This window comes from Nannobrachium achirus, assembly GCF_963921795.1.
Source record: "Nannobrachium achirus genome assembly, chromosome: 4".
Lineage (NCBI taxonomy): Eukaryota > Metazoa > Chordata > Actinopteri > Myctophiformes > Myctophidae > Nannobrachium > Nannobrachium achirus.
This window is the reverse complement of record NC_137813.1, coordinates 55,377,950-55,387,894: the sequence shown is the minus strand read 5'-3', so window position 1 is coordinate 55,387,894 and position 9,945 is coordinate 55,377,950. Positions and strand designations below refer to the sequence as shown.

Here is a 9,945-nt window from a genome sequence, read left to right as displayed (position 1 = left end):
AAATGTGAACTCACGTTTCAAATCGCATTGAGTAGTGATATAAACCTATTGCAGACACACATTTTAGTATCCAGACTTGACTGCAAAAGTGCAAAAACCTAATATCGTCTGACGATATATTCATCTCACCCGCCCAAGCCTACTTTACATTGTGATACACAGTTGGTATTGACAAGCAATGAGAATTGCTGTATGCAATGAGCCTTGCGCTCTTGTCCTCTGCATTACTGACACACAGCCACTCTGCTTGATTATGATAAAGAAGCATCTTTATGCCTTAAGTTCACTCTCTGGTTTAGTAAGAAGAAACTCGTTGAGACAGATTTACTTGATCTTAGAAAGGAAAGAAATGTATTTATTTTTCTTTCTTTTTTCCCCCCTCTTCCTCTGTTAAACCAGTTCCAGAGTGGATATTTTTCTTTAATGTTTTGATTCATTCAGAAGGGGAAGGACATACAACACAGGTCTCTTGTTGGAATCAAACCAGGAATGTTGCGATGACATGGTTGACACACTATCCTCTATCTCTCTCTGTCTCCACCCAGCATCCCCTGATGACCACAAAGGGTCATAACTCATTCTCTCTGGTTTTATTTTTACTTATACATTTTATTTAACAGTTCTAAATACATGTTCAGCACTGTTTGGTTTACGTGCATTCTCAAAACACAGATGAGTTACTAGACTAAATCCCTGCTTATGTTTTTGTAATATTTAAAAAAAAGAAAAGAACCTCTTTAAACCCAAGTCAAGCCACCCCAGAGCCGCTGGTCAGAGTGGTCAGGTAGGTTGTACAGCAGCTGCCATGTTCAGACACCGCTCGTTTAACCGTCATTTCACCTATAGCTTGTTATTGCTGTTAGTAGTTTATTGGAGTCCAGTATAAGCCTACTGGAGCAGCGTTTCAATAATTGTGTTACGTATTATTTCACAGCGCTTTTCGTTAAGGACAGTGCCCTAAAATTCCATATCATATTGGCTACTAAAGCCGACCAATGCCAATTTTTTAATGTTTTGTTCCTGTTCCAATTTGAGTCCTCTAGAGTCTAGACCATTGATTACAGTGTTTTGACCGGTATGTTATTAATGTGCAAAATCTCCAGGTCATTTTAACTTATAAGCAAACATAAAAGTAGGCATGTGAGTTTTTGATACAACTTTAAAATGATGTACATATATTAATGAACTTCAGTAAATGAAAAGAACATTTAACTTTAATTACACAATGAACAAGCAAATGAGTAAAAGTGAAACACATCACAGAATGTGTTTATTTAACCCCTTAGGCCCTAGTCGGACATTTTCAAAATATTTTTGAAAATTACCTGCCCAAAATACAGGCACCTGGTTGAAACCAGGACACTGGCTGCATAATTGCTGAAGTCTTAGAATTAGAGAGAGAGGAAAAAGTAATTATGGCCAATATATTGACCAAACCTATTTTGGTCAGGCTCTATTGGTGATGCCCCATCATATCATCACTGTATTGCCTTACAAACACTGAAACTGCAGTGAACGCTTTTAATGCAATTAAAAAGTCAAGCCTGGTCAAGTCACAACTAGGTAGAACATTTCATATTAAAACCAACACATTCCATCCTCTTTTATACTGGGGGAAAAAAAACTGCAGCAATTGCAGTAATTTTCAGCAACGGTGAAATGGTGGATAATTTCAGAGTGTGCGTATGGTCACATGTTCAACATCATGACTTGCGGCTAAAGGGGGGAAAAAACAACCTGTACGTTTGGCTGTTTTCGATGTGTGGCATGCTTTATATAAACGGGAACCACACATTGCTTAGCAACCACTGTGAGCCAGGTGACAACATGGCTGCTTCCTGGATCTTATGGCCAATCCCTGTCCATGGTGGCTCTGGGCCCCTCGTCCCCCCCCCCCCCCCTTGTAGAAACCTTGCCTGTGTCACTGCTCCCTGGCCTGGATTTTAGTTCACACACCTGACAGATTCACTAAGCAGGTATACATCGTTGGCTTGATAATCCTTTCAAAATAAGGGGTGGCTGGCAGGGGGGGGGGGACAAAACATTTTTGTCTATGAAGAGGAACCTGTGTATTGTGAAATCCAAAAGAGAGGGGTAATGTTACGTTTCACGAGTTAAGAATTGTAATGGAAGTTTTATCTTGCTAACTTTGGCAGCCCTGTTTCTTGAAACCCCCCCCCCCCCCCCAGTTCTACTGACATTGTATTCTCTTTTTAAAAGTCGTTTCTATTTTTATTCACTTTGTTTGTTTGTTTTTTTGTTTTTTTGCTTTTTTTCTCCTTGTAAAGTGTCTTTGAGTATTTAGAAAAGTGCTATACGAATAAAATGTTTTATTATTATCACTACTGGTGTTTTCTGTCATCAATTCAGTTAAATCTGTAATAGGGTATCAATTCTACATTAAAACTAGTTCATGAACTCTACACTAAATGTGTTTTGGCTTTATTGCAGAGATAATTAATTTCTGTCCTTTCTGTAATCTTAGAATATACATTGTACTGCCCAGTACCTAATTTACCAGCTGCAACATTAACTGCTCATTAATGTGTAGTGTAGTGTTATTTTTGGTGCAATAAACCCCCCCCCCCCCCCCCCCCCCCACACATCATGCAGGCCTTATTGTTTTTGAGTACAGCTTTGCTCAATGACAAAAGCTTCCTTCTATGTTTTTGTTAGTTTGCTTGTTTTAATATAAATACTGTATAGTGGGATAACTTCTTTCATTCACCAATGAACTATTTGACCACCAACCTGTGTGTCTGTCATCTCCCATAAGCTTGTACAATTAACTATTAATATAGTTTATTACAAGATCATTCCTTGACAGTACAGTGCCTCCAGAAGAACTTATAATGTTCTTTAGAAAAGAACATAAAACATTTGACAATGTGAGTGTCATATACAGTAGCTTCTGAAATAAAGGACAATCTATTCTGTTTTTTTTTTGTTTTTTTTACACAGATTGGATTAACTCTGAGGGTCTGCAACTGCTTAACTCAAAACACTTGCAAGAACAGCTAAAGACACTATTTCAGATGACTAAATTGTTATTCATATAAGACTAAATCAGAATCAGAATTTGCTGTCATGTGCACTTCTGTTGACTAAAGACTAAAATACTAAGATTTTGACATTTATGTGCTAAAGTTGCTTGGGTATAGGGCTAAAAGGATCATGATGGACAGAGAACCACAAGTAATGGACTGTATATGAGCACTTAAGGTGTCCCTAAACCTTGAGCAGGGGTCATCTGACTCATCACCTTGCAAATCTCGCAAGAACAGATTAAAGGGGAAGACCACCCATTTTGAATATTGAACTATGTCATTAATTAGAGGAGTTGTGTGGAAATAGAAAAACATTTCCCCCCCTTCTGTGTTGCCTAGAACTGGAAGATTGATTTGGGGTTTTTTATTGTAAAGTACAACGGTGGGATGTCATCAAGTTGTATTTTACAATACAAACCCCAAAATCAATCCTCCAGTTCTAGGCAACACAAGGGGGGGAACTTTTTTTTCTATTTCCACACAACTGCTCTAAGGTATATTAATGACATATAGTTCAATATTTAAAATGGGTGGTCTTCCCCTTTAAGTGCTTCTGCTTCTGTTGACATTTTTGTTTCAGTAATTCAGTAATTGGGTCTTATGATCAAAAATAAAATAAAAAACATTATGATCATGGTGTGTAAAGTCCACAGACACATTTGTCCTTAAGTACACATTGATGACCCCTGACCTTGAGGCTTAGGAAGAGCCTTTTTCCCTGTGCCTGTCAGAGCCATGAACACAGACAACAAGAAAAACAGAAGACTATCAATCAATCAATCAATCAATCAATCGATCATTCATTCAATAACTCATCTGTGTAAATACCCACGATTGGCTTGCTCACATTGTAGGCTATCTGTACAGTATAGTGGGTGCATTATAGCCTGAGAGCGCATCTCTGTCCGGACCTTTTCTGCTTTGCGTCGCCTGCAAACGTCGCATGTCCACAGACCACATCAGTGACACGTCAAACGCATTGGGCATACTGTCATAATATGACAATGAGACAATCCCCAGAGCGCAAGGCCATGTTTGGCTCAGACTGAATAACTCACCCCTCAAGGTACAGTGATGATTATGCCTATGCTGCCACCAAAGTCAGATAAATTAACTATTTATCTCAATGACAATTATAATTTATTTATTTGAACTGTGACTGTGTCATGTCTATTTGGGGCATTGTGCGCAATGGCCTTTGGAGCATGTGTGTTGCAATAGCCAGAAATGTCATGCGCGCATGGCCGCGCACTGTCTGTGTTTTGTGACATTTGATTTCATTGCCATACCAAAGGCATTCTTAATTTGCATTTGAGAGAGTAACAGTATGCCCCGATAGTTTGTAATCAGTTATGGTAGACCTTGTGGGGTGAATATGTGTGTACGCATGGCTATAGCCTATAATTATACTATTAGTAATGCCAAATATTGTTCTACACATGTTATAATCAATGATTATAACATTTGTAGAACACTGATGCTATCTAAAGTTTAAACATTTAGCCTATAGGATACCTAGGCCTATAGTAATATTTGGCACATGCATGATTATTAATCATGCTGACCCATGGTGCCTGCATGCGTTATTATGGAGAGCAGCTATTTCTGTTATCTATTTTATACGTATTTGAGCTGATGGCATTAATCAGACTAAAGTCACTAAACCTTTGAGAATGTGTATGTGCCTAAACTATTGCCTTTATCAAAGGTAGTTTTGAGTTTTGACTACAAATACGTGCATTCATACGGCTCCCTATAATGTACCGTTGAATAACCTAAACCTGACCTTAATTAACCCTCATGACGAAATGAAATTAAAAATGGTGTAGTTTTGTAAGGGGGGGGGGCTTGGTGATTATTCATATTATAATGTATATTATTCATATTCAAATTCATATTCATATTATTGTTATTAGGCTATTATTACCATTGCGTGATAATAAAGGATAACCATAGAAAGTAAAGGTTAATTTGGACAAATGATCCAATTAGGCCTATTTATCAATTAATCCAAGAGGCTTATCCCGTCATATCCCGTTTTAATAGGCTAAATTGCACAATAATTAACAAGTAAAATCCGTTTATGCCGATACCATCATAAAATCCCCGGAACAGCGTGCTCGTGTCGTGCGCGCTCGGGTAAATTCAACTATAAAGGAAATGAACGGGACATTTATTCACATCTTGTCCGGTCATTTGTAAACGCGTGGCGGCACGCGCCGCTCGCCAGATGGAACCCAATCAAAGGTAATTAATATGCACAACAAGGCTGTCGTGTCATTTTGACCAGAATCTGTACGGAATGCGGAGATAAAATCGTTTGCCTTTTTCAGTGGCGCTGGTGTTTGGGCCTCCGCGGAAAAGGAACACGGCGCGTGGGTTTGAGAGCGTCTCATTTGTTCCCAAAACGTCCAACACAAAAACATAAAATTACATTAAAAAAGGATTATATGGCCTGTCCTATATCCAAATTAATTATAAGTCTCATTATAGCAAGTAGCTTAAAGTCGACCATATGTAAATTGACTTATTTGTGACATAAAATAGCCCATTCTTATGGATAAAAAACAAACAAATGCATTTCCCACAAATTCATAACACTTCGTAACAATGTTTCAGTGTTATATAAAATGAGCCTAGGATATATTATAATATAGGCCACATTAAATATCAGCTGAGCCGCAAGCCGAGGTTTGATTTTTCATTTTCAGCTGATATGAAATAGCTCACAGCATCCAGTTAAAAACATTGTCCAAAAAGGATTGGTTAGGCTAACTCTAAAATGGTTAAAGATAGCCAAGCCTGCGTGTAGTAGGCCCAGTATTATGACTTACCGTATATCCAGCTCAGTGTTCCGCTATACGTTGGACTTTGGGGACGTGGTGCAATGACACATCTTTGCCGCTTGGAGGCGGTAGTAGCTTAGACTGTAACGAGAGAGAGAGAGCGCGTAGGGCGTGGAGGAGAGAACTGACACTTTTTAACACATTAAAATACCACACACACACATACACATACACACACAAACACACACACACACACACACACACACACACACACACACACACACACACACACACACACACACACACACACACACACACACACACACACACACGCTTCTTTATTTGTATTTATCTTTTTTGTTACTGACACACTCACAGAAATGGCAGGCTGTTCATTTAACACGCACACACACAGGCGTTTTTCTAAAGGGAATCCCCCCCCCCCCCCCCCCTCTCTCTCTCTCTCTCTCTCTCTCTCTCTCTCTCTCTCTCTCTCTCTCTCTCTCTCTCTCTTCCATTTTGTCTTCACGGTGGACAGCATGAGGGACAGTCAATATTTCTGATCAGTTCGCTGGTGAGTTTCAAACATCTCTCCAAAATATTTCACACGCCCGCATAGTGCGCATACCAGCTTGCTGTATGGACTCCAGTATAGGCTACCTAGCCTATAATGATATTGTTTAAACAAACTTCAAAAATGGGGATCGGTTATACTTTTTTTGTGTGCAATCTACATGCTTGCTCGTTTCAATAACAAATGACTGTCTTTTCTTTTTGTTGACAACAATGCACATTGTGTTCATTCTTCCCCATGTTTTGTTTCTTTTTAGCTGCCTACATAATATAGGCCTATATGTGTTATTTTGTATGAACTTCCTATATGGTTAAACATGTTTGGAAGTTCATGGCAATTGACATGTTCAAATGTGTTTAAGTTAAAGACCCACGTTTTGTCCTTTGACTTTATTCTCCATTTCAGTTGAATCAGTTTGAAAGATGCAGCTGTTAGTTTAGTTGTTATTGGTGGACAATTGGACAAAGGTGATGTTTGTATTATAGGGGAAAGTGTTGGGAGAGAGCTTTATGGGGAAAATGCTGAAAATCTTTCTAATTGTTTTGGGTGAGTTTGTGTTCCATCCTGTTTTATAACCAGTAATTGGTGCTGTTAACCTACACACAATGAAATAATTAATAAAAAAAACCTTCTCACTTCTGAACATTTTTCTATTTGTTTTGTTTTCAGTGAGCATTACTTTTGCAGACATATTTGTGTATTAAACGTTTTTCTTTCCTTTTTTTTACCCCTTTTTTTAAAGCCTTTTTGTCATTTCTGTCCCCTTTTTAACCACAGCTCAGCTACTAATCAATTCTGTGCACCATGTGTCAAATTTGAATCACATAAGGGGTTTCCATGCATCTCAAATCTATTGTTGAACCTTTAGCAGACACTAGAGGCAGAGACACTGTGAAAGTTAGCTCCAGAACGTGTTTTATTTTTTTTGTTTGTTTTGTTTTTTATTTTTTAAAGACATAAAGATGCTCATGTAGTTGTTTTTTTTCACTCGCCAGTGTGCTACTAAGCCCATAATTAAAATGTCGTTATTATATTCATATTTCATTTATGTAGTCAACATGGACATGCTTTAGATTAACAACAATATAGGCTACTGCCCTGTCAATGGACTGCACAAAAAGTTAGCTTGTATAAACAACTATAAAATGCTACACCATGCAGTGGTTCGCACCCTTTGCAGGCTGGGACCCCCAAAATAATCATATTTGAACTGAACTGGTCCACCAGGAATAACAACTAAACTAACTTAACTTAAACACATTGAACAACATGTCATTTGTCATGAACTTCCAAATTGTTTTAACAATATAGAAAGTTCATACAAAATAACACACATAGGCCTATATATTTGAAACAAAACATGGGGAAATATGAACAAGTGTGCATTGTTGTCAACAGAAAGAAAATACAGTAATTTGTTATTGAAACGAGCTAGCATGTTAAACAATAACATTGACTTCATTTGATTGGGTTACAAGTAGGCTAGGTAGCCTACTGGAGTCCATACAGCAAGCCAAGCTGGTATGCACTCTATGTGGGTGTGTGAACTATTTTGGAGAGATGTTTGAAACTCACCGGTGAATTGATCAGAAGTGTCTGTGCCAAGCTTGTAGATCATCTAGTTTCACAATTGCTGCCTCTTCCGTATATTATTTGACCAGTTTTTTTATATAGTGCAGTTAGTTGATTAATTTTGATGCAGTAATGGTCTCTTTTTTATGTTAAAAAAGTCTTAAAAGTCCTTAAATTGTCACTTCACTATCATCGGGGGACCCCCTAAAATCATTTGGGGACCCCACTAGGGGTCCCAACCCACATGTTGAGAAATGCTGACAATGTTAATTCCCATTAGAGCAATGATCTGATCACATTGTATTTTACACAGTAAAGTGTAAATTGATCGTTCGTTCGATTGTTTGATTCCTTCCTTCATAGGTTGAGATAGACTTATGGTATTAACTGAGTTATATGGCATCTTTTACACTGTTAATAAATCTCAAAGTTCTTAATAAGAAAGGAGTAGATATACAAGTATTTAGTATTTGTATGAAATATAACCGTCAAGATGGAGGGTTTTATGGTTCCATAAATGTGAATAAACTCAACAAGTAATGTAAACTATGCATTAACATAAGACTTGGGGGTGTAGTAAGTGATATTATTTTGTTAAAATAGTGTTAAACAGCTCTATATTCTGACTTGTTTTAACCATGGGTATCACTTATGAAGAGAGAGAATTCATTAGACCTCTCTCTCTCTCTCTCTCTCTCTCTCTCTCTCTCTCTCTCTCTCTCTCTCTCTCTCTCTGAAAGTTTATTTTGAGGAAAAAGTTGAAGCTTTATATTATGTTAGCAATCATCGCTATATAGTTTGTTCAATAACAGGAGGCTCCTGTCTATTACTATAAGGAAATGGAACTGTTTTAACAAAATGACGTCTCTTTGCCCATAAATAACCATGCATGATTGAGACACAGGCAGAGTCAATGAACACATTCTCTCTCTGACGCTAAAAGAGCTGATTCAGGATGTGTTGAAATCAGTTCAGTTTGTTTCCTTTCTAACTTCTGATACATTATAATCTATGTTTGCCATTTGTTTTGTTAGTGTGTTTGCCCTAACCCTAACCCTGTTTTTTTTTGTTTTTTTTGTTTGTTTTTTTTGGGGGGGGACCCAAATTAAACATTCAATTCAAAGGAGCTTTATTGGCATGAGAAAAGAAACATTTACATTGCCCAAGCAAGTGTCAAAATATAATACAATACAGTATTTTATTCTTGACGTTAGGGGAAATAGAAAGTAGAGAGTTTAGTGCAACACAGGTTTTACTGCGAGTATAGACTATATTATAGAGTTGATGAATTCCAAATAGTATCAAAGTATTCTGTAGCAGCCCGCCTGGACCTGTGTCACGGCAACCCCTTTGAGAAACCCTGGTTTAGAGGGTACTGGTATCAGTGGTATGGTATATCACTTCCCACATTTCCTCCATCAGTGCTAATATTGTTGCACATGTGATTTTGCATGCTAAACTAGTCCAGATGACTGGTGAAGTTATGATTAATGATCATTAAATTATATTTGTTTTTGCACATAACATTTCCCAGATACTTGAAATCTACTTTTCAAAGTTGACCCAGAGTTTAATTGTATATATTTACTGTTGCATGAAAGGAATCCTTTTGTCAAAAGTGCACTCAGTCAAATACAGCTCAACAAATGGAATTCAGTCTGAAAAACCAACAGTAGGGCTTCAATAGGAGGCATTATACCTCTGGCTTATACATTTTAAAATGAAGTCTGATTTAGTAGCATTAAATCATGTGATAATTTGACTATTTACCAGTGGTGGAGAGTAAGGTTACGGTCACACCAACGCATGGTTGCCATGCTGATAAGCAGAATCTGCCAATGCATTTCAGTGGGAATGGAGCAGATTTTTGTTGAGAAATCTGCCATTTGCTGATTTCTCTACATTCCCATTGAAATGCATTGGCAGAATCATCTCATCAGCTGACAACCATATGGTGTGACCGTGC

At 37.7% G+C, this 9,945-nt stretch overlaps 2 protein-coding genes across 2 annotated transcripts in view; both read left to right on the top strand.

The window, feature by feature from the left end:
- LOC308284040 (histone H1-like) overlaps positions 1 to 9,945 on the top strand; it is a gene marked incomplete at both ends in the record, with an annotated part of 409,737 nt that overhangs the window by 223,712 nt on the left and 176,080 nt on the right. The gene's annotated exons all lie outside the window — the stretch shown is intronic.
- The window catches only part of LOC308284135 (uncharacterized protein), a gene marked incomplete at its 3' end in the record, with an annotated part of 29,033 nt that overhangs the window by 7,834 nt on the left and 11,254 nt on the right, over positions 1 to 9,945 (top strand). The window lies entirely within an intron of this gene.